The sequence below is a fragment of the Tachyglossus aculeatus genome, chromosome 3, assembly GCF_015852505.1.
Source record: "Tachyglossus aculeatus isolate mTacAcu1 chromosome 3, mTacAcu1.pri, whole genome shotgun sequence".
NCBI lineage: Eukaryota > Metazoa > Chordata > Mammalia > Monotremata > Tachyglossidae > Tachyglossus > Tachyglossus aculeatus.
Window position 1 is genome coordinate 88,596,140 of NC_052068.1, and position 22,927 is coordinate 88,619,066.

The following is a 22,927-nucleotide window of genomic DNA, read 5'->3' on the forward strand; positions in this document are numbered from 1 at the left end:
GGTTCCAGCAGAGAACATCTCCTTTCACCTAAAAAAGAAAGTCCAGGAAAATAAGGAAAAGCAGCGTTGAATAATTGATGGGCTACAGACCAGTCAATGCCCGCTCAGAGCAGGGCTAATTAGAGGAGCCGATGCAATCCCTGTAGTAATTTACTCAAATGGAAGAAGTTCATTCTCTCTCCGTTTTTGTTCTAAGGAATTCCAGTTTTAGGCTTCGGCGGTCTCTAACCACCGCTCACTTCTTCCCTCCAGGGGTGTGTTTGCTATGGAAATATGCAATTAATATTGCAGCGATCATAATTGCTAATTATTAAAACAATGCTACCCCCTTTCCTGGCCTAGTTTCATGTTTAAAATCATTTAAATAACAGGGAAAAAAAAGTTAAGCACCAGCTACGAGAAGCTGCTCGACTTCTGGAGGCCTGAATTTGGAAGGTTTGGACTGAGCTGTGAGCTGGAGACTTGAGAGGTGTTGGCCAGGGGCAGGAAGGCGACATGGGAAGAGAGCTGGGTCTGGAAGCCAGCTGAGATAGCGTCAGTCAGGTACGAGGGTTACGCTTTATCAAGAGGCAGTGTGGTCTAGTACAGAGAGCACATGCCTGGGAGGGTGGAGACCCAGATTCTAGCCCCAGTTTGACCACTGGCCTGCTGGATGACTTGGAGTAAGTCACAGAACCCCTTAGTGCCTCAGTCTCCTCATCTGTAAAATAGAGAATTGGAAATCTCCTCTCCCTACCTCTTAGGTTGTGAGTCTCCTGTGAGACAAGATAGCACAATGCTGGGCATGTATTAGGCCCCTAATAAATACAATTATTATTGAGTTATTTCATCTGATCATTTTGTATCTACCCTTTGCTTGGTACCTAATAAGTGTTTAATAAATCACAGTGTGATTATAAAACATTGTGTTCTGAGGAGCTCAAAGTACCTTACTGGCAATTTTCTCTTTTTTTATGGTATTTGTTAAACACTTACTACGTGTTAAGCACTGTACTATAAGCGCTGGGGTAGATACAGGATAATCAGGTTGCTACAGTCTGTGTCCCACATAGAGGCCATATTCTCAATTCCCATTAAAGAAATGAGATAACTGAAGCACATAGAAGTGAAATGACTGGTCCAAAGTCATACAGCAGACAAGTGGTGGAGCCAAAATCAGAACCCAGGTCCTTCTGATTCCCAGGCCTGGGCTCTATCCATTAGGCAATGCTGCTTCTCCTTTTCTCACTCTCTCATTTCTTTTTATTAGGAACATTTGTCTGGGGAGGGACCAGCATCTGCTTGGTTTCAGATTTTGCCCCTTGAACTGGCCAGGCAGCCCGTCCATCTCCCTCCTTTTGCAAGCTCCAACACTCCTCTTAAAATGCATAAGCAGTATGCCAACCTCCTGCTCTTTGGGGCATAATCTAGCCAGAATACGTTTACATTCTGAGTGCCACAGCATCCGGGTCTCTGCTCCCCAGAAACCCTCTCCTATTTCTGAAACAGAGTAGTCACTAGATCCTTGGCCATGGATGTTGCTTTTTTCCAACTTCCAAATTATCACCATTTTTATGTCATCAGTGAATTATTTTTCATCAGCAACACTATTTAATGAGTATTGGCTGGGAGGAAACAATAGACAAAAATACATTATCTGCCCTCAATAAGTTTACAATCTCTTCCTATTCCAAGGGTGACCACTATTCCCAAAAATGTTCTTTTCTAGCCCTCTTCAGGGCTTGTTTGGCTGTTGAGTCTTCAGTAAGTTTCTACTTCAGTCAGTACTTTCTTTTTCTTTAATGGTATTTGTTAAGCACTTACTCTGTGCCAGGCACTGTACTGAGCACTGGGGTAGATACAAGCTAATCAGATTGGACACGGTCCATGTCCCAAATAGGGCTCAGAGTCTTAATCTGTACTTTACAGATAAGGTAGCGGAGGCACAGAGAAGTTAAGTGACTTGCCCAAAGTCACACAACAAACCAGTGGCAGAGTTGGCATTAGAACTCAGGTCCTTTTGGCTCCCACTCCCAAACTCTATCTGCTAGATCACACTGATTCTCATCCTTTACTATGGGCAGCCTCAAAGTTTGTGCCACGTCACCTTCATCATTTCCTTAGTCTCCTCTTCCTCCTCACAATAACATTTATTGAGCACCCAGAGTACTGAACTAGATGCTTAGGAGCAGACAATTGAGGAGGCAAAGTCTTTGCCATTTTTCTGATACTATTTGACAAAATGCTCTCTTCCTTTCCCCTTATTCCCATTCTTCTCCCTTCATCGGTTGACAAATACCATAATTATTATTATCTACAGGACGTTAGGGTTGGGTAGATTTTGAGAGGGAGCTGGGACCTGAGTTCTGTCCTGTACAGGCATTGGGATGTCAGCTTGGGAGGAGGGGTGGGGGAGAGAGAAAGAGTATAGGGGCTCCCCAAGGGTCAGCACCTCTCTGCTGAATGTTCCCCCCCCCCGCCCAAACCATAGACAGATGTGACTCTCGTTGGAGTTGGTGGTTCTTTGTCAAAGCCACCCCTTTCTAAGTAAAAGTCAGTCTGAGAATGGCTCTCAAACCCCTAGCCATCCATTCTCTTCCCACATAAATGGAAATGAAATCTGCAGTGCTCTAATAAAACATGAAAGGCTTAGGTGTAAGCTGGGAAGCAGGGTTTTGAATGGGATCCTTGTGGCCTCAGGTGGTTGAAGGTAGATCTATTATATGTCAAGCAATTAGAAACAGGTTTTCCATTAACTGGCATAGCTTTATTCGCAGCTTCTGATGAAATGGACCTCTTTCCCCAACAGCCTCCCAGCACCCCCCCTCTTCTCTTCCACCTACCCTCCCCACCATCTCCTGGCATAAGTTACAGGTGTTAAATGGACTTACTTTTCACATCTGGATGTTGATTATGCGCATGTGTTCAGCTATTGCATCTGGGGAACTTGGAGCGGTTTTTACAGGAGAAGCTGGCAATAGTGCCTTTTTCTGGAGGGCTCAATCACCCAGACGCATCACGTGACAACCAGGAACACTGGCCTGCTCCGAAATGCTTCTGGCCCAGTAAACGGGCTGCTCTTGCTTCAGGTCGGGCTATCCAAGCATTTCACCTGCTGGCTGATGATGATAATAATAGTAATAATAATAATATTGAAGCAGCGTGGCTCAGTGGAAAGAGCCTGGGCTTTGGAGTCAGAGGTCATGGGTTCAAATCCCATCACTGCCAATTGTCAGCTGTGTGACTTTGGGCAAGTCACTTCACTTCACTTCTCTGGGCCTCAGTGACCTCATCTGTAAAATGGGGATGAAGACTGCGAGCCCCCCGTGGGGCAACCTGATCACCTTGTAACCTCCCCAGCACTTAGAACAGTGCTTTGCACATAGTAAGCGCTTAATAAAAAGCAACATTGTTATTAATTATCATTGAGAAGCAGCCTGATTTAGTGAGTCGAGCATGGACCTGGAAGTCAGAAGGACCTGGGTTCCAATTCCAAATTCCCCGCGTGTCTGCTGTGTGATCTTGAACAAGTCACTTCACTTCTCTGGGCTTCAGCTACCTCATCTGTAAAATGGGGATGTGAGAGCCATGTGGGACATGGACTGTATCTAACCTGATTAGCTTGTATCTAACCCAGGGACTGGCACATAATAAACATTTAACAAATACCATTAAAAATAATAATACATGTGGTGTCTGTTAAGCACTTACTGTGTGACAAGCACTGTACTAAGTGCTAGAGTAGATACAAGGCAACCAGGTTGGACACAGTCCCTATCCCCCATGGGACTCACAGTCCAAGTAGAAAGGGCAACCCAATCTGCTTAGGAAGAGACATAGGCTCGGGGAGGTGGGTTGTTTGTCTTACAGCCACATGGTCATCCAGGAGCGCAGCTGGATTTTGAATGCCTGCACTGCCTACCCTGAGACGGCACCTGTCTCTCATCTCTTTGGGGGTCGCTCACGGAACCCAGGCTGGAGGTCATTCAGGCTGGTGGGGTCAGCTGGCTCGTCAGTCTCAGGCCCTGGCATGGGGAGGATTTGGGCTCTGAGCTAGGACCTTCCACCCTCACCTGCCAGAACCCAGGGCTTGTCGCTGCCAGTGGGGCGAGGAGCCGGCGACAGGGCTGGCGGAGCATGCCAGATGGCCCAGCAAACTAGACAGTTAATCCAACCAAATTATGGCAACAGATGTCGGAAGATGTTTGCATTCAAATTCAAACTGTTAGGCCTCTTGGAAGAACCAGCCTGAATGGGGAAGTTCAGTCCTTCTATTAATTAAAGCAAAAACAAAAAAACTCTCCCAAAATCCCCAACACCCCCAGAAAAACACCCAGAGAAACTGGAGCTGGTCCTAAGTGGCAGGGAAATTTTCCCTGAAGGTGAATGGAGGCGAATGAGGTGACTCTAACCTCAGAGCAAAGTCAGAGGAGATGGCTGGGCTGGTCATCACTTCCAGGGAGCGCCGTGGAAGGCTGGTGGGCCAGAATGATGTTCTGGATGGGAAATGGCCACTGGCCCTCTGCAGGATTCTCTCTGCTCCACAGAAGGGGGATGCAGCACCAACAGGAAGAGGATGTGTTATTGATGCTCTTGCCTCAGGGAGGGAAGCTGATAATGGATGTGGGATAGGGGCCGAGAATTGTCATCCAACAAGGGGCTTGAAAGATGGTTCGCCAGAATATTATCAGTCATTCCTTGATCAAGATGTAATACTATCAAGGTCTCTCTCTCTCTCTCTCTCTCTCTCTCTCTCTCTCTCTCCATCTTCTCCCTCAGTTTATTTTTCTCACTGTTTTTTTCTCTTTCTCTCTTCTACCTCTTTCTTACTCTCTCAGTCCCTTGCCTTGCCTCTCCCTGTTTTTTCTGTCTCTCTCCCCTCCCTCCCTCCCATCCACCCACCTCCCTTTCTCAGAAATGCCTCAAGTGCTGTGTGGAGTCCACATTGCTTAAATTATCTTTTGTGTTTTATTCCTCCCCACCCCCCCACCTGACCACCACAGTTCTCACCAGCAGCCCTCAAACAAGCTTGGAAGTGATGAGCATGAGTTTAAGGGATTTTAGATTTATATATTTCCTCCCTGTAGAAAGGCCCCCACTGGGTGAGGTGGAGAGGGGGCATTTTAAAGGTGGAGCTACTGGCTCGACTCTATCCATCTTGGGCTCCCATCCTCCCTCAGCCAGAAGCTGCTTCCCAGTGTCTCCCATTGCCCTCAGAAAGGAGGGGATTGAAGGCCAGGTGAGGATGAAACTACTGCATGTAGCCCACAGCCCACAGAAGCAATGTGATTACTGGTAGCACTGGCCTGCTCTGAAATGCTGGCAGCCCAGTAACAAAAACATTTTTGCTGCAGGTTGTGCTACCTGTGTGTTTCACCTGCTGGCTGATGATGATGATAATAATAGTAATAAAAATGATTATTATCATTGAGAAACAGCATGTCTTAGGTCTGGGAGTCAGAAGGACATGGATTCTAATTCCAGATTCTCCACTTGTCTGCTGTGTGATCTGGGCAAGTCACTTTGTAGCCCACAGAAGCAATGAAATAATAATAATAATAATAATAATAATAATAATAATAATAATAATAACAATAATAATTATGGTATTTGTTAAGCGCTGTACTAAGCACTGGGGTAGATACAAGGTAATCAGGTTGGACACAGTGCCTGTCCCACATGAGGCTCACACTCTTAATCCCCATTTTACAGATGAGGAAAATGAGGCATGACTGGCAGTCTGCAAGGGCAGAGGTAAGTGTGGAGCATTTTTGTATTTTTGCCTCCCACCATGGGCCCTGCTTTAAGGGATGTACTGCACTGATATTTTTGGATGGTCCTTGCTAATAATAGTTATGTTATTTAAGTGTTTATTATGGTCTAGGTACTGTACTAAATGCTGGAGTGGATACAAGATAGTCTGGTTGGACACAGTCCCTGTCCCTCAAAGGGCTCACAGTCTTAATTCCTATTTTACAGATGAGATGAGGTAACTGAGGCACAGAGAAGTGAAATGACTTGGCCAAGGTCACATAGCAGACAAGTGGCAGAGACGGGATTAGAACCCATGATCTTCTGACTTCCAGTCCTGTGCTCTATCCAATACACCATGCTGTTTCTCTAGTCCAGGGTGAGGCTCCTGTGGGGTCTGGCTCCCGACTCATCCCCTAGTGGAGACACCAAAGAGCAGGGCAGAGATCAGCAGCAGGGTAGGTATGAGGGCCAAGAAGGGAAAGATAAGGGGGCCAAGATGATGATGATGATGGTATTTGTTAAGTGCTTACCATGTGCCAAACTCCTCACCCTCGCCTTATCAGGCAGAAACTCCTCACCCTGGGCTTCAAGGCTCTCCATCACCTCGCCCCCTGCTACGTCACCTCCCTTCTCTCCTTCTACAGCCCAACCCACACCCTCCACTCCTCTGCCACTAATCTCCTCACCGTGCCTCGTTCTCACCCATCCCACCATCGACCCCCGGCCCACATCATCGCCCTGGCCTGGAATGCCCTCCCTCCCCACATCTGCCAAGCTAACTCTCTTCCTCCCTTCAAGGCCCTACTGAGAGCTCACCTCCTCCAGGAGGCCTTCCCAGACTGAGCCCCCTCCTTCCTTTCCCCTTCTTCCCCCTCTCCATCCCCCTGCCTTACCTCTTTCCCCTCCCCACAGCACCTGTATATATGTATATATGTTTGTATGTATTTATTACTCTATTTTATTTGTACATATTTATTCTATTCATTTTATTTTGTTAATATGTTTTGTTTTGTTGTCTGTCTCCCCCTTCTAGACTGTGAGCCCACTGTTGGGTAGGGACCGTCTCTATATGTTGCCAATTTGTACTTCCCAAGCGCTTAGTACAGTGCTCTGCACACGGTAAGTGCTCAATAATACGACTGAATGAATGAATGTTCTAAGTGATGGGGTAGATACAAAGTAATCAGGTTGTCCCATGTGGGGCTCACAGTCTTAATCCCCATTATACAGATGAGGTAACTGAGGTCCAGGGAAGTTAAGTGACTTGCCCAAAGTCACACAGCTGATAAGTGTCAGAGCTGGGATTAGAACCCACAATCAGTCAATCAATCAATCAATCATATTTATTGAGCGCTTACTGTGTGCAGAGCACTGTACTAAGCACTTGGGAAGTACAAGTTGGCAACATTTAAAGACGATCGCTACCCAACAGTGGGCTCACAGTCTAGAAGGGGGAGACAGAGAACAAAACAAAACATATTAACAAAATAAAATAAATAGAATAGATATGAACAAGTAAAATAACCTGTGACCTACAACCTGTGACTCCCAAGCCCATGCTCTTTCCACTAAGCCATGCTGCTCCCACAATCCATCAGTTGGATAATCAGCTCTTGAGGGGTTGTGATAAATCAGGAAGCAGAGTAAATGAGGAGATGGCCCCAAATTGTATCTGAGGAACCAAATCCGGCTCCAGCAGTGTTCTAATAGTTCTGAGCTGCAAGTTCCTTGGAAAGGAAACAGTGGAGTGCTAGTGGCAGGGAAAGAGCAGTGACGTTCTTCGCCTTCAGAGGTCTTTGCAGGTGCTTGACAGAGACCTCAAGAAGCAGCATGGCCTAGTGGAAAGAGCACAAGCCTGGGAGTCAGAGGACCTGGGTTCTAATCCCAACTTCACCACTCGTCTGCTGTGTTACCTTGGGCAAGTCACTTCAGTTCTCCGGGCCTTAGTTCCCCCATCTGTTAAATGGGGATTAAGGCTGTGAAGCCTATGTGGGACAGGGATTGTGTCCAAACTGATTATCTGCAGCTACCCCAGCACTTAATACGGTTCCTGGCACATAGTAAGTGATTAACAAATACCTATAAAAATAATATAGACAGACCAGACTGGATGGAGTGGGGGTGGGAGTGTGTGTGTGTGTGTGTGGGCGGGGGGGGGATGAGATTATGTTCTGGATGGAGTGGGGGTGGGAGTGTGTGTGTGTGTGGGTGAGATTATGTTACCCTCCTGGAAGAAACAGAGAAGGAAGAGGCAGGGAAAGGTCCATGGGACTCAGACAGATTGTACCTGGGACTCAGAGGACCTGGATTCTAATCCCAGCTCTGCCACTTGTCTGCTGTGTGACTTTGGGCAAGTCATTGAACTTCTCTGAGCATGTCCAAACTGATTATTATTATTAGTATTAACAATAATTAATAATAATAATACTAATAATAATGGTATTTGTTAAGTACTTACATGTGCCGAGCACTGTTATAAGCATTGGGATAGATACAAGGTTATCAGGTTGTCCCAGGTGGGGCTCACAGTCTTAATCCCCATTTTAAAGATAAAGTAACTGAGGCACAGAGAAGTTAAGTGACTTGCCCAAAGTCACATAGCTGACAAGTGGCGGGGCCGGGTTTAGAACCCATGACCTCTGAATCCCAAGCCAGTGCTCTTTCCACTAAGCCATGCTACTTCTCTATATTAGCTTGTAACTTCCCCATTGCTGACATCCGTTTCATCTTCGTCCCAGCCGGCCATGGCCCCATGACCCCTCTCTGTCAGCACACAGCTCTGAGCCTGGACCCCAGACAGAGAGTGTTGAACTAGGCATTCAGAGTAATTACAGAGGAAGAACCCCATAAGCCTAAAGAGGGTGAACCAGGAAAGACACAAGCTTAACTATATGCACACAAAGGATGGGAACATGGAAACACACCATTTAAAAGAGGATCTTATGGCTTAATGGGAAATTGTGACCAACCTGCTCCCTGACTCTGCGGTATCTTTGAAAATTATTTTTTTTTAGTTTTTGTTGAGCACTTACTATGTGTCAAGCACTGTTCTAAGCGCTGGGGTAGATACAAGTTCATCAGGTTGGACACGGTCCTTGCCCCAAATGGAGCTCACAAACTAAGTAGAAGGGTGAACAGGTATTGAACCCCCATTTTGCAGTTGGGGAAACAGGTACAGAGAAGTTAAGTGCTTTGCCCAAGGTCACAGCAAGCATTTGGCAGAGTCATGATTCGAACCCAGGTTCTCTGATTCCCGGGCCCGTGCTCTTTCCATTAGGCCACTCTGCTTCTTTGGCAGAGAAGATTCGGGAAAATGCACCAGACAGATCTTTCCCATGAAGATCTAGTAGCTAAAAGAGACCTTTCCACCTTGCTGATGGTGCTGAGGGCATCTGAGAACTCTTCTCACCACTGAGTTTTTCCACACCCATCCCAGTTTTAGCAGGGTTCATTCCACACCCATCCCAGTTTTAGCAGGGTTCATTGGATATCAGGGTGTCCCAGAAGCCTTGAAGAAAATAATTTTCTCCCAGAGAATCCAGATCACATCACTTTTTGTACCAATGTCAATCCAGAGTTACCCACCGGCCTTTGCAGAGACCTCAGAACCCAACTGACAGGGAAGGTGTTTTTTGAGCCTCCTACATGCTCAGTCTTTTCAGGAATGATGGCAGCCTTCAGTTCTGGGAATTCAGGAGTCTCTCTGAGCTTCCATTTCTCTAACTACAAAGTTGGGGTGCCATTCTGGGAGAGGCCACTGTGGCTGTGTGGTTGAGTGGATGGGTCTGCTGTGTGACCTTGGGCAAGTCACTTAACTTCTCTGAGCCTCAGTTACCTCATCTGTAAAATATGGATTAAGACCGTGAGCCCCATGTGGGACAACCTGATCACCTTGTACCCCCCCAGCGCTTAGAACAGTGCTTTGCACATAATAAGTGCTTAACAAATGCCATTATTATTATTGTTATTGTTATTATGGGACAGTGCACTATGGTGATTGCAATTGCTTGGAAGGCTTTCTAAGGGCCACTTTTTCAAAAGAAGAAAAGCTGTATTTGTTAAGCACTTTCTTGAGCCAGGCGCTATTTTAAGCGCTGGGGTAGATACAAGGTAATCAGGTTGAACACAGTCCATGTGAGCCCATATAGGGTTCACAGTCCTAATCCCCATTTTACGGCTGAGGTAACAGGCACAGAGCAGTTAAATGACTTGCCCAAGGTCACACAACAGATAACTGGCTGAGCTGGGATTAGAATTCAGGTCTTCTGACTCCCAGGCCCATGGTCTTTCCACTAGGCTAGTCCAAGATCACAGCCCCAGTTTATGACCGTGGCTGACAAGGTCAAGGGAGAGGGCAGCAGGTGCGGGAAATATGACTGTGGAGAGTGGGTCTGGGCTGGAAGTGTAGATTTGAGAGTCGTATTGCACAGAATCACTCAATCACCTTTCCCCCTCCTACCTCACCTAGCTACTCTCCTACTACAACCCAGCCTGCACACTTCACTCCTCTAATGCCAATCTTCTCACCATATCTCAATCTCATCTATCGTATCACTGACCTCTCTTCCACATCCTGCCTCTGGCCTGGAATGCCCTCCCTCTTCTCATCTGACAATTACTCTCCTCACCTTCAAAGCCTAATTGAAGGAAGCACATCTCCTCCAAGAGATATTCCCTAACTAAGGTCTCCTTTCTCCTTCTCCCACTCCCTTCTGTGCCACCACCTTGACTTGCTCCCTTTCTTCATCCCCCCTCCCAACCCCACAGTACTTATGTACACACCAGTCATTTTATTTATACTAATGTCTGTCTCCCTCTCTAGACTATAAGCTCATTTTGGGCAGGGAATATGACTGTTATATTGTTCTATTATACTCTCCCCAGAGCTTAGCACAGTACTCTGTACACTAAGTACTCAATAAATATGATTGATTGACTGACTGACAGATGTGAGTGGATGAGTTCCCTTAGAGAGTGAGCATAAGGTGATAAGGGTTGAAGACCAAAACCTTGCCTTGAGGGCCACTTGTGGTTGAATGTGATTAGAACAGTGCTTCACACATAGTAAGTGCTTAACAAATACCATCATTAATTAATGAGGAGGGGAAGGAGGAGGGGAGGAAAAAGAGCCAGCAAAAGAAGCTGAGATGAAGAGGTCAGAGAGGACAGAGGAGAAACATGGTTGAAGCAAGCCCTTGAAACCTAGATGAGGGAAATTTTGGAGGAGGAGAGGGTGGTCTACCATTTTGAAGGTAGCCAAAAGGCCAACCAGGATTAGGAGAGATTTGGCTAGAAATAAATCACTGAAGATCTGTGGACTGGTAGCTCCTTGTGGGCAAGGGTCACGTCTATCAACTCTGTTGTACTGGACTTACCCCAACACTTAGCAGTAAGCACTCAATAAATACAACTGGCTGACTGGCTACTCAGCACACAGTAAGAGCTCAGTAAATATTACTGACTGACTGTTTGATGGATTGATTGATTTGGGAGACCAATTTCAGCAGATCAGTCCATTGGACTCTTTTTCTCTTTTTAATTCCCAGACAGCCGTACCTGTGATTCAATATTCACTTATCATTCCTCCAACCCAAGAGGATTTGACATTTCCCCCATCTCCATAGGTGCATGGTAAGTAGATGAACAGATCAGAGTATGTAGATGTTATGAACAGATCATGTGCTTCTGTGATATATTGTCTATCTTTCAAGTACCCTGAGCAGATCAGTAGTAAGATTTACTCCTGGGAGGATCCCAAGAGATACATTTCCAGCCTTAGTTAAAGATGATTGCCCCCATCCATCATTTACTCACTGATTTCTGAGTCTGTCTAATTGTCTAAATTATACCCACAGTTCTGCCTCTATAATAAGATTTTTTTAATGGTGTTTGTTAGGTGTTTACTATGTGCCAGACTGGGGTATATACAAATTAATCAGGTTAGGCACAGTCCTTGTCCCATGCAGGACTCAAAATCTTAATCCCCATTTTACAGTTGAGGTAACTGGGGCACAGAGAAGTTAAATGACTTGCCCAAGGTCACACAGAAGACAAGTGGCAGAGCCAGGATTAGAACCTAGGTCCTATTGACTCCCAGGCCTGTGCTGTTTCCACTAGGCCATGCTGCTTCTCTATTATATAATCTTCAGTAGACAGATGCTCCCTGAGAAGGGTTGCCTTTCTTCGCAGGCTCGGAAAGAAGGGTAGAGGCAAATCAATCAATTAATGGTACTTATCGAGCTTTTACCATATGCAGAGCACTATACTAAACTCTTGGGAGAGTACAATGTAACATAATTAGCAGATACATTCCCTGCCCAATATTTTATGTAGAAGGGTCATTCCTGAGAGTTTGATACTAACCCTGACTTTACAAACTCCTTCAGGATGATTGTTTTGGCTCATGGACCTAGGCTTTCACCATTTCAACTACAGTTCTCTCTCAACTGGCCTAGGATAGGGTGAAACTATGTTAAATTCCTAACGGTATGACCATATCAGAGAGGTCATCTAATTACTCCCCTGTCTTCAAATAAAGACTGCATGTAGTCAATCAATCAAATTTATTGAACACTTCCTATGTGTGGAACACTGTACCAAGTATTTAGGAGAATACGATATAACAGAGTTGGTTGACACGTTCCCTGGCCACAAGGAGCTTACAGTCTAGAGGGGGAGGCAGATATTAAAATAAATTACGGATATGCACGGAAGTACTGTGGGGCTGAGGGTGGGATGAATAAAGAGTATAAATTCAAGTGTAAGGGTTGTGCAGAAGGGAGAGGGAGTAGGGGAAATGAGGGCTTAGTCAGGAAAAGCCTCTTGGAGGAGATGTGATTTTAATAAAGCTAAATGATAATGAATGGCCAAAATTAATGACTGTGACCAGGTTTCTCTGAAACAGAGTTTTGGATTCTGAACATAGTAAGCACTCAGTTAAATGCTACTGACTTGATTAATGGATTGATTTGGGAGACTAGTTTCAGCAGATCAGTCTCCAGGACTTTTTATTCCCCAGACAGCCATGCCTGTGATTCAGTATTCACTTATCATACCTACAACCCAAGTGAATTTAACATTTCCCCATCTTCATAGGCACAGATTTGTCTTTTTCAGAAGAAAATGACCCTGGACAATCTCTAAACAAGAACCTTAGTCTTCTGGATTGAGGATTTCAAGAATTAAAATAATCAAAGCAAAAACCTCAAAGATACTAGCTGTTTCCTGTCATGTTCACCCAAGAAGGGCAGTTGGTTTGAAAAGAGAACCCAGACCGGGTATTTTGTGAGACCTGTCTCAAGATAATTTGCATATAAATCTTTTTTTAGCTTAAGTCCATCAGCGTTTATTTATTGAGTGCCCTCAGGGGAAATAGCTGAGGTCATAACAGTAGGGACAAAAGTCAGGTCGGCCTCCTCCACAACTTTTTTCCAACCAGTAAAATTTCACCAAGCCTTAGTATTTTCAAGATAAGAATGAAACAGGAGCCTGGAGAGAGCTGTTGTATTTTCCCAGTCAAAGATGATTTCATTCATATTTACTTTAGATCTTCAGTCTGATTTCTCTCAGATCCAGAACCCGAAGGGAGTGGTAGAAGGTGGATGAGAAAGAAGAGAAGGAGAAGGAGGAGGAAAGGAAGAGAATGAGTGGAAGAGGTCAGATTTATGTTAATAATTATAATTATGATATTTGTTAAGTGCTTACTCTGTGCCAGGCACAGTGTACCAAGCTCTGGGGTGGATTCAAACAAATTGGGTTGGGCACAATCCCTGTCCCACATGGGTCTCACAGTTTTAATCCCCATTGTACAGATGAGGTAACTGAGGAATAGAGAAATTAAGCGACTTGCCCAAAGCCACAAAGCAGACAAGTGGTGGTACCGGGATTAAAACCCATGACCTCCTGACTCCCAGGCCTGACTCCCTGACTCCCAGACTCTCTATCCACTATGCCGTGAATTTTCCTTCAGCCAGGCAGAGACTGGTTTCTGACCCTCTGGGGTCATTCATTTATTTATTCATTTATTGTATTTATTGAGCACTTTGTGTGTGGAGCACTGTACTAAGCACTAGACGAGTACAATACAATATTAAAAACACACATTCCCTGCCCACAATGAGCTCACAGGCTAGTGACTGAGAACCTTTGTCCAGGGAGTTTGGAGTTAGCTGAGCAGCCCACTAAAATCACCCCTTTGAAAACACAAGAAAGATGTTTGCTGTCAGAAGATGTCAGGCAGGGCTGGCTCTTGCAAAGATCAGTAGCTCTATGCTGTACTGTTCTGTTATTTTTATGGACTCTGACCAGGGCAGCTGTGTTTGAAGGGAAGACCTACTCATTTATTTTTAAATAAACTAAATATTTCCTCAAGGATCACTCAGTTAAGTTCTCATTGTTCTAATCCCCCAGAGCCAGTCACCAAGGACCACCCTGAAGTTCCTTTTTGTGAATTATGTTCGAACATTTATCCATGCTCTTGGGTTTGATTGTGACTTTGAGGGAATCACAGTTTGGTCCCAATCATCTTTCCTAGTTCCTCCAATCCAGAATCAGAATTGCAACTGCCTAAGGATGGGCCTTATTTCCTGGTGGCTTTCCTGGGGGTTTCTTGCTAGAGAAGCTGTGCGTTTGGGGGCTACAGCAGAACTTGGGGTAGAGGGCCAGGAAAGGGAACATACAGTTGATAGCAGTTGATAGCACTGATGGCCCTCCAGAATTCCATACAGAGAGACACCTTGTTTTTGCCTGTCCCGCAGTCGACCCCCAGCCCACGTCCTCCCCCTGGTCTGAAATGCCCTCCCTCTACACATCCGCCAAGCTAGCTCTCTTCCTCCCTTCAAAGCCCTACTGAGAGCTCACCTCCTCCAAGAGGCCTTCCCAGACTGAGCCCCCTTTTTCCTCTCCTCCTCCCCATCCCCACAGTACCTGCATATATGTTTTCAAAGATTTATTACTCTATTTATTTTACTTGTACATATTTACTATTCTATTTATTTTGTTAATGATGTTCATATAGCTTTAATTCTATTTGTTCTGATGACTTGACATCTGCCCACATGTTTTGTTTTGTTGTCTGTCTCCCCATTCTAGACTGTGAGCCCGTTGTTGGGTAGGGACCATCTCTTATACGTTGCCAACTTGTACTTCCCGAGCTCTTAATACAGTGCTCTGCACACAGTAAGCGCTCAATTAATACAATTCATTGATTGAATGAATGAATGAATGAATATCACATATATAGAACAGGATACAGAGCACTGCAAAATGACATCCATTTTGCAGAAGTATGGAGACTTTGTCTGATTCTAGAGAATTTCCTCCAGAAACCCCACTGGTTTATAAGATCCTTGAGAGCAGGGATTATGTATACCAACTCTATTTTATCATACTTGCCCAAACAGTAGTTCTCAGCACAAAGTAAGCACTCAGTGAATACCATTGATGATTAATTGATTGATGGATTGAATGAATCCCTGAACATTCAGTTTGTTCTACAGCCTTTGTGTTCTCATTCATTCATTGACTCGTATTTACTGAGCGCTTACTGTGTGCAGAGCACCATACAGAGCACTGTGTGCAGAGCACTTGGGAAGTGCAATTCAGCAACAAATTCAGCAACCAACCTCTTCTCTGGTCAGTATGATGTCTAGCACAATGTATGAGATTTGGTGGAGGGAGACTGAGCAGCCCACTAAAATCACCCCTCTGGAAATGCAAGAAAGATGTTTGCTGTCAGATATCAGTCAGGGCGGGCTCTTGAAAAGATCAATAGCTCTATGCTGTAATGTTCTGTTATTTTTATGGGCGTCCATGAATCAATCAATGGTAATCATTGATCACTTACTATGTGCAGAGTGCTATACTCAGTGCTTGGGGGAGTGCAATGCAACAGAATTAGTGGATGCGTTCCCTGCCCATAGAGAGCTTACAGTTTAGGGGAAGCAGCATGGCTTAGTAGATAGAAAACAGACCTGGGAGTCAGAAGGTTCTAATGCTGCCTCCACCACTTGTCTGCATTATGACCTTGGGCAAGTCACTTAACTCTTTTGTGCCTCAGTTCCTTCATCTGTATAATGGAGATTAAGCGTTTGAGCCCTATGTGGGATAAGGACTATGTCCAAGCTGATTAACTTGTATCTACCCCAGCACTAAGAATAGTGCTTGGCACATATAAGCACTTAACAAATGCCATAATTATCATTGTTATTGTTATTATCATTGTTACCAGCAGAACAACTTTGTTCAGAATGCCAAAGGCCATTACCGAACTGGACAGATGTAAGACTCTTTGTAGGCAGGGACCATTTCTACCAAATCTGTTATTCTGTACTCTCTCAAGTGCTTAGTACAATGCTCTGCCCACAGTAAATGCTCTATAAATACCATTGATTGATTGATTGACTTTGGGCTTAAGTCCAGGTATTCCCAAATAGACTGTACTTAAATTTAGTGGGAAAAGTGTCTATGCCTAGAGGAGAGATCTCTCCAACTATCAATCATATTTTTGAGCACTGTAATAATAATAATAATTATGGTATTTGTTAAGAGCTTATTATGTGCCAAGCACTGTTCTATGCCCTGGGGTAGGTACATGGTAATCGGGTTGTCCCACTTGGGGCTCACATTCTTATTAATCCCCATTTTACAGGTGAGATAACTGAGACACAGAAAAGTTAAGTAGATTGCCCAAGGTCACACAGCAGACAAATGGTGGAGCAGGAATTAGAACCTATGTCCTCTGACTCCCTAGCCCATGCTCTTTCCTGACTCCCAAGCCCATGCTCTTTCCACTAAGCCATGCTGGATCCCCACTGTGAAGCACTTGGGATTATGCAATAGGGATAAAAGACACAATTCCTGTCCTCAAGGACCTTGTCACTAACAGGGACCTCAGTTAACTCTTGCTATGCAAACTTGATCTCTCTGGCCTTAGGCTAAACCAAGACCAACTAACTCTTCATTGGAAAGAGCATTATGAGTTCTGAATCCCTGGCTGGCTGGCTTCTGTTTTTGATTCTCTCTAAACATCTTATCTGTGGTTTCACACTTCTGCTGCCCCTGTTGGTTCTGTGGCTCCAGAAAGCCTCTGAGGCCTGGAATCGAGGTGGGGAGAAGGGGAGGTGGGGAGGGCTCAGAGCTCATTAGGGACCTGATTCTCTTGATGTCAGTGGTGAAATTCCTCACCCGAAACACTCAGGCAAAATAAAAGATATTTCCTTCAGATGAGGCAGTGGTGGTGGCATTAGGATGTATTATGTTACTTTCCATTAGACCAAAAACTTTTCATCTCTAACCCTAGGAGGTGACCTATGGTAAATACAGTGTCGTGTTTAGCTTTGGTAAATAGCTCAGTGCTCATTAATTTTTTATCATGGGGTAAATATCGCGTTCTCTTCACTTATTTACATCCTCACCGCATCACAGAAGTCTTGTTGGAATTAAAAATTAATCATCATTTCAGTGAATCTATGCTTTCGTCAAAGTGCAGTGGTCCACGTAGGGTTTTTTGCCCTGACACATTCATAAACCACACCATCTCCCGGAGAAAGGGTGCGGGATGGAGAGTGTAGTTTTCCTAATCCTGTGGCTGATTTAAACACAGTGAGTCCCAGAAATGGGTGCCCACCTAGCTTGCACATTTGGATCCTCCAACACCAACCTACTCACGGTACTTTGATCTCATCTCTTTACTGTTGACCCCTTGTGTTCCAGAACATCAGGTAACATCAGAATGTTTTATTTCCCCATCATGTGCCATTTGGCCTTGAATGTAGGGGTAGTTTGACAATGAGAACCACCAAAATTGAGTTTAGCAATAGGACACTCCTTCAGGAGAAGCAAAGTGGTGGTGGAAGAGGAGAACTGGCCCTGGGTTGGGTAACTCCATCGTGGTTGTGTTGCTTGCAACATCTTAGCTCAGGGGTCTGAAACCTTTTTGGGCAGAAAAGAAAAAAAAGAAAAAAGAAATCTTTTAAACAGTTAGTTCACAAAAAGTCAATCATACAAACTGAACACAATTTAGATTAACTTTAACATGGTTTACTCCATTGTATTTATGAAATAATAATAAAGAAGGGGAGGGAATGAGAGAAAAGAGAGAGGAAGAAAGAGAAAGAAGGGTGGGGGAGGGAGAGGAAGGATGAGGGAGAGAGAGAGAGAAACAGAGAGACATAATCATTTGGTAAAGGTCCAAGGAAGATGCAAGAGTTAAAATACATTAACCAGGCATGTTATGGGGTTAACTTGATTCAAGTTGTAGAAGGAACACCTTTTTAGACATTCACCCCAAGGTGAAGGGGTGTTAACATGAGGAGGGAGAGAGGGGGATGTTTTGGGACCCTGGCTAGGTGAGGCAAGGTTCGGGAATGGGGAAAAGATCATGTTAGTCTGAAATAAACCACAGTAGATTTGCTTGTGAACAGGTCAAGGGAGAGTTGAGAGGAGGAAAGTGGCATGGCCTAGCAGAAAGCATACAGACCTGGGAGTCAGAGGACCTGGGTTCTAATCCCAATTTTGGCAATTGCTGTGTGACCTAAGGCAAGTCACTTAACTTCTCTGTGCCTCAGTTTCCTCAACTGTAAAATGGGGATCAAATACCTGTTCTCCCTCCTATTTTGAATGGAATCCCCATGTGGGACATTGACTGTGTCTGACCTAGTTAACTTGTACCTACCTCAGCCCTTAGAACAGTGTTTGAAACATAGTAGGCACTTAACAAATAAAATAAAATAAAAAAGGCTTGGAATTGAATATAGCCTGCCCTGCCCTGGGAAAGAGAACCGACTATACAATCTCTGTCACTTCCTACCCCATCTCTTAGGAGGCAGGTAGCAGCTGCAGAAGCAGAATTAAGCAGTTCTCACTCATCTCCCGCACCACCGCCAGGTAACTGGGTTGTTTTGGCCCTGGCATGGATGTGAGCCAACCCACTCTCTTCTAGGGAGCCTCTGGGGCCTGTGGGGATGCAGTACAGTGTGGGTCCCATGTTGGGTAGTAATAATAATAATAATAATGATATTACTTGTTAAGTACTTACTATAATAATACTAATGGCATTATTAAGCACTTACTATGTGCAAAGCACTGTTCTAAGCACTGGGGAGGCTACAAGGTGATCAGGCTGTTCTGGGGGGGCTCACAGTCTTAATCCCCATTTTTCAGATGAGGTAACTGAGGGCAAGAGAAGTGAAGTGACTAGCAAAAGTCACACAGCTGACAATTATTGGAGCTGGAATTTGAACCCATTACCTCTGACTCCAAAGCCCATGCTCCTTCCACTGAGCCACACTGCTTCTATGTGTCAGGCACTGTAGTAAGTGCTGGGGTGGATAATAATAATAATAATAATAATAATAATAATAATAATAATGTTGATGGCATTTATTAAGTGCTTACTATGTGCAAAGCACTGTTCTAAGTGCTGGGGAGGTTACAAGGTGATCAGGTTGTCCCTCTGGGGGCTCACAGTCTTAATCCCCATTTTACAGATGAGGTAACTGAGGCACAGAGAAGTTAAGTGACTTGCCCAAAGACACACAGCTAACAATTGGCGGAGCTGGAATTCGAACCCATGACCTCTGACTCCAAAGCCCGTGCTCTTTCCACTGAGCCACACTGCTTCTCTATGCTTTTCTATGGATGCAAGCAAATCGAGTTGGACACATTCCCCATCCCTCGTGGAGATCACGGTCTCAGTCCCCATTTTTCAGATGAGGCAATTGAGGTGCAGAGAAGTAAAATGACCTGTTTAAGGTCACACAGTCGACAAGTGGTGGAGCCAGAATTAGAACCCATTACCTTCTGACTCCCAGATCTGTGCTCTATCCACTAGGCCATGCTGCTTCTCAAGGGATGAGTGGTCCCCTCCACTGCCCAGCTTCGCCAGCTCTCCTCAGCACATTGCCACCGAATGCTGGCTGCAGCAGGTGTGTTGGCCGCAGGGATGGTGGGGGTCACTCACTGTTGGGAAAACGGACTGGTCATCTCCATGGGGGCACTCAGGGCATGGAGAGAGCAGCTCCAGCTCACGCTGCCTTTCAGTGAGGAAGGTGGAAACCCCATCGATCCACAAATGGGCAGGGTCACATTCTGCCCAAGAGGATCATGTGTGAAGCTGCCATCTTGGCTCCTCTTGGGTCCGTGTCGTATTGTACTCTCCCAAGCACTTAGTAATAATAATAATAATAATAATGGCATTTATTAAGCACTTGCTATGTGCAAAGCACTGTTCTAAGCACTGGGGAGTTTACAAGGTGATCAGGTTGTCCCATGTGGGGCTCACAGTCTTAATCCCCATTTTACAGATGAGGTAGCTGAGGCACAGAGAATCAATCAATCAATCAATCGTATTTATTGAGCGCTTACTGTGTGCAGAGCACTGTACTAAGCGCTTGAGAAGTACAAGTTGGCAACACACAGGGACGGTCCCTACCCAACAGTGGGCTCACAGTCTAGAAGGGGGAGACAGAGAACCAAACAAAACATATTAAGAAAATAAAATAAATAGAACAGCTACGTGCAAGTAAAATAAATAAATAAATAGAGTAATAAATATGTACAAACATATATACATATATACAGGTGCTTTGGGGAAGGGAAGGAGGTAAGGCGGGGGGATGGAGAGGGGGAGGAGGGGGAGAAGAAGGAGGGGGCTCAGTCTGGGAAGTTAAGTGACTTGCCCAAGTTCACACAGCTGACAAGTGACAGAGCTGGGATTTGAACCAACGACCTCTGATTCCACAGCCCGTGCTTTTTCCATTAAGCCATGCTGCTTCCCGTAGTACAGTGCTCTGCACACAGGAAGAGTTCAGTAAATACCAGTGATTGATTCATTTTTGTCTCAGAGCAGCAGGGAGGGTCAGCTACTTCCTGGCCCCCAAGTTTTGAGGACCAAGCTAATGACAATGTCCTATGATGCTGAGCCGGTAGGGGAGATGGCTCTGCCTAGTAAGTGTCTATGTTTGAGAATCTCATCTGGCACCAAGTAAAGGCAAATCTGGCTCCTGCCATGCACCTGAAGACAGGTTTTTATAAGTAAGACTTGAGCCATTGTTCACAATGTTCGGCAAACAAGAGGAAATCTTCAAACTACAGAAAGAGTTGTGTTCACTGTAAAGAAGAATGTCTTGATTATAGGGTAGATTAAGCAGTCTCCAAAATAACATTTCTCAGCAGTTTTGGGGGTGAAATTGTCCAGGGATATTTTGGAATACTAATTGTTCAGGCCTGTATCTCTAGGACATTCTCAGAATGACTTCTTCCTATGACTTTTGTCCTCCAAGAGCTCTATCTAACAGAATAGGCTAGATGCTTCTTCATTAGATCCCACTGTATTTGTCCTGGGTAACGACCTTAGGATCAGGAAACTGGCCAAGAGACACAGCTCTCTAGATACGTCACGGACTCCAGTTACTACTTCAGAGCCCAAGCTAGTGATTCTGAGCATGCTCAGACTCCGAGGAATATGTCTGGGGACTACAAGCCCCAGAAATATTTGAGGCAAAGAAACCTGGTCTCAACCTCTTATCTTCCTGCCAACAGAGCTCATAGTGATGATTGGTGACTTGGACGTGACCAGAGTGATCTGGAAAGTGTCAAGCTTTCTCTCCCTCCAGGTTCCTAGTTTGTCCATGGCCAGTAGCATGTACCCTCATGCATCTTCTAGGGATCTGGTGATAGAAATGGAACAAGGACAGTGATGAAATTTCTCCTGATTCCCTGCCTCATCATTTTAAATGCAGGATCAGGTTTTAAAAGGGGTAGAACATTCTCATTTAAAAGTAATTGTCATTTTTGATCAATAACGAATGGGATGAGCCTAGGGTGGACCTGAGGAATACCGTTTAGAATATATCTCATGGTCTCTTCCAGTCCTCCCAGTCAGTTCCCAGTTCCCAACTGGTCCCATGGACTGGACAATTATGAAAGGGGGCTTACAGAATCAAATGATGAAAATAAGCCCAAGGAGAATGGAAAATACTGCTTGGGAAAGATAAAACTTTTTTGGTTTAATTAATTACCTTCATTTGTTTGATTGATCTAACAACAATCCCCCTCTCTGACCCCACCTGCCCCCCAAAACCTCAACCATTAAAGAGACTTTGGAACCGGGAACGATTATTGATACACTAATGAGGCTGTCAAAGAGCCATTAGGTAGGAGGCAACTTGGATATTTTTAAACAACTAAAATCAAATCTCCTAACATCCATTATATCCTGAACCATACGTTGCTGAGGACAATACATCGACAAAGCAACTGGTTTGCATTATAAAACATTTAAGCCCTTGGAAATTTCCTGTCCTCTAAAATCTCCTCTTAGAACCCAGTTATGGCATCACAATGTCAAACACTAATCTCTCTGCTAAAACCTTTCCCCCCTTTTTCCCAACAAAAGCAACAGCTTTTAGAACCATTAAAAGCTCAGGGCCAAAGTAAAGATGCTTTTCTTACCAGTAAGGCTCTCCAGCAGCAGAAAAACCAAGCGACTGTTTTCTTCTGGCTTTTTTTTTTTAACGGTATTTGTTAAGCGTTTATTCAGTGCCTGGTTAGGGTAGATACAAGCCAATCAGGTTGGCTATAGTCCATGTCCCACATGGGGCTCTCCGTCTTAATCTCCATTTTATAGATGAAGTAACTGAGGCACAAAGAAGTGAAGTGACATGACCAAGGTCACACAACGGAGAAGTGGCAGAACTGGAATTAGAACCCAGGTCCTTCAGACGCCCAGGCTTGTGCTTTATTTACCAGGGCATACTGATTCTCTGATTTGCTTAAGATTATTTTGGGGAGTGTTAGGGTTAAAAGGCTGCGGAAAAGATAACAAGGTATTTACAGCTTCTACTTGAAACTATTTGTGGATGAATACAATACTAAGAATAGTAATAGAGAGTAATGGTAGTAAGGGATATTCAGCTCCCAAGTTTAGAGGATAAATTTGTTCCCAACAGGTTTGGGTAGAGCAACCTTTAAACGATTTGACCCTTTTGGATGTAGTTATTTATCCAGAAGGGTATAGGCTTCTCCTGAAGACTGTAAGCTCATTTGTGGATAGGGATTGCATCTACCAACCCTACTGCATTGTACTCTCCCAAGTACTTAGTACTCTGCACACAGCAAGTGCTCAGTAAATACAATTGACTGGCTGACTGAAAATCAGGGATGAGGAAAAAAATCAGGATTCATTTTATTATCC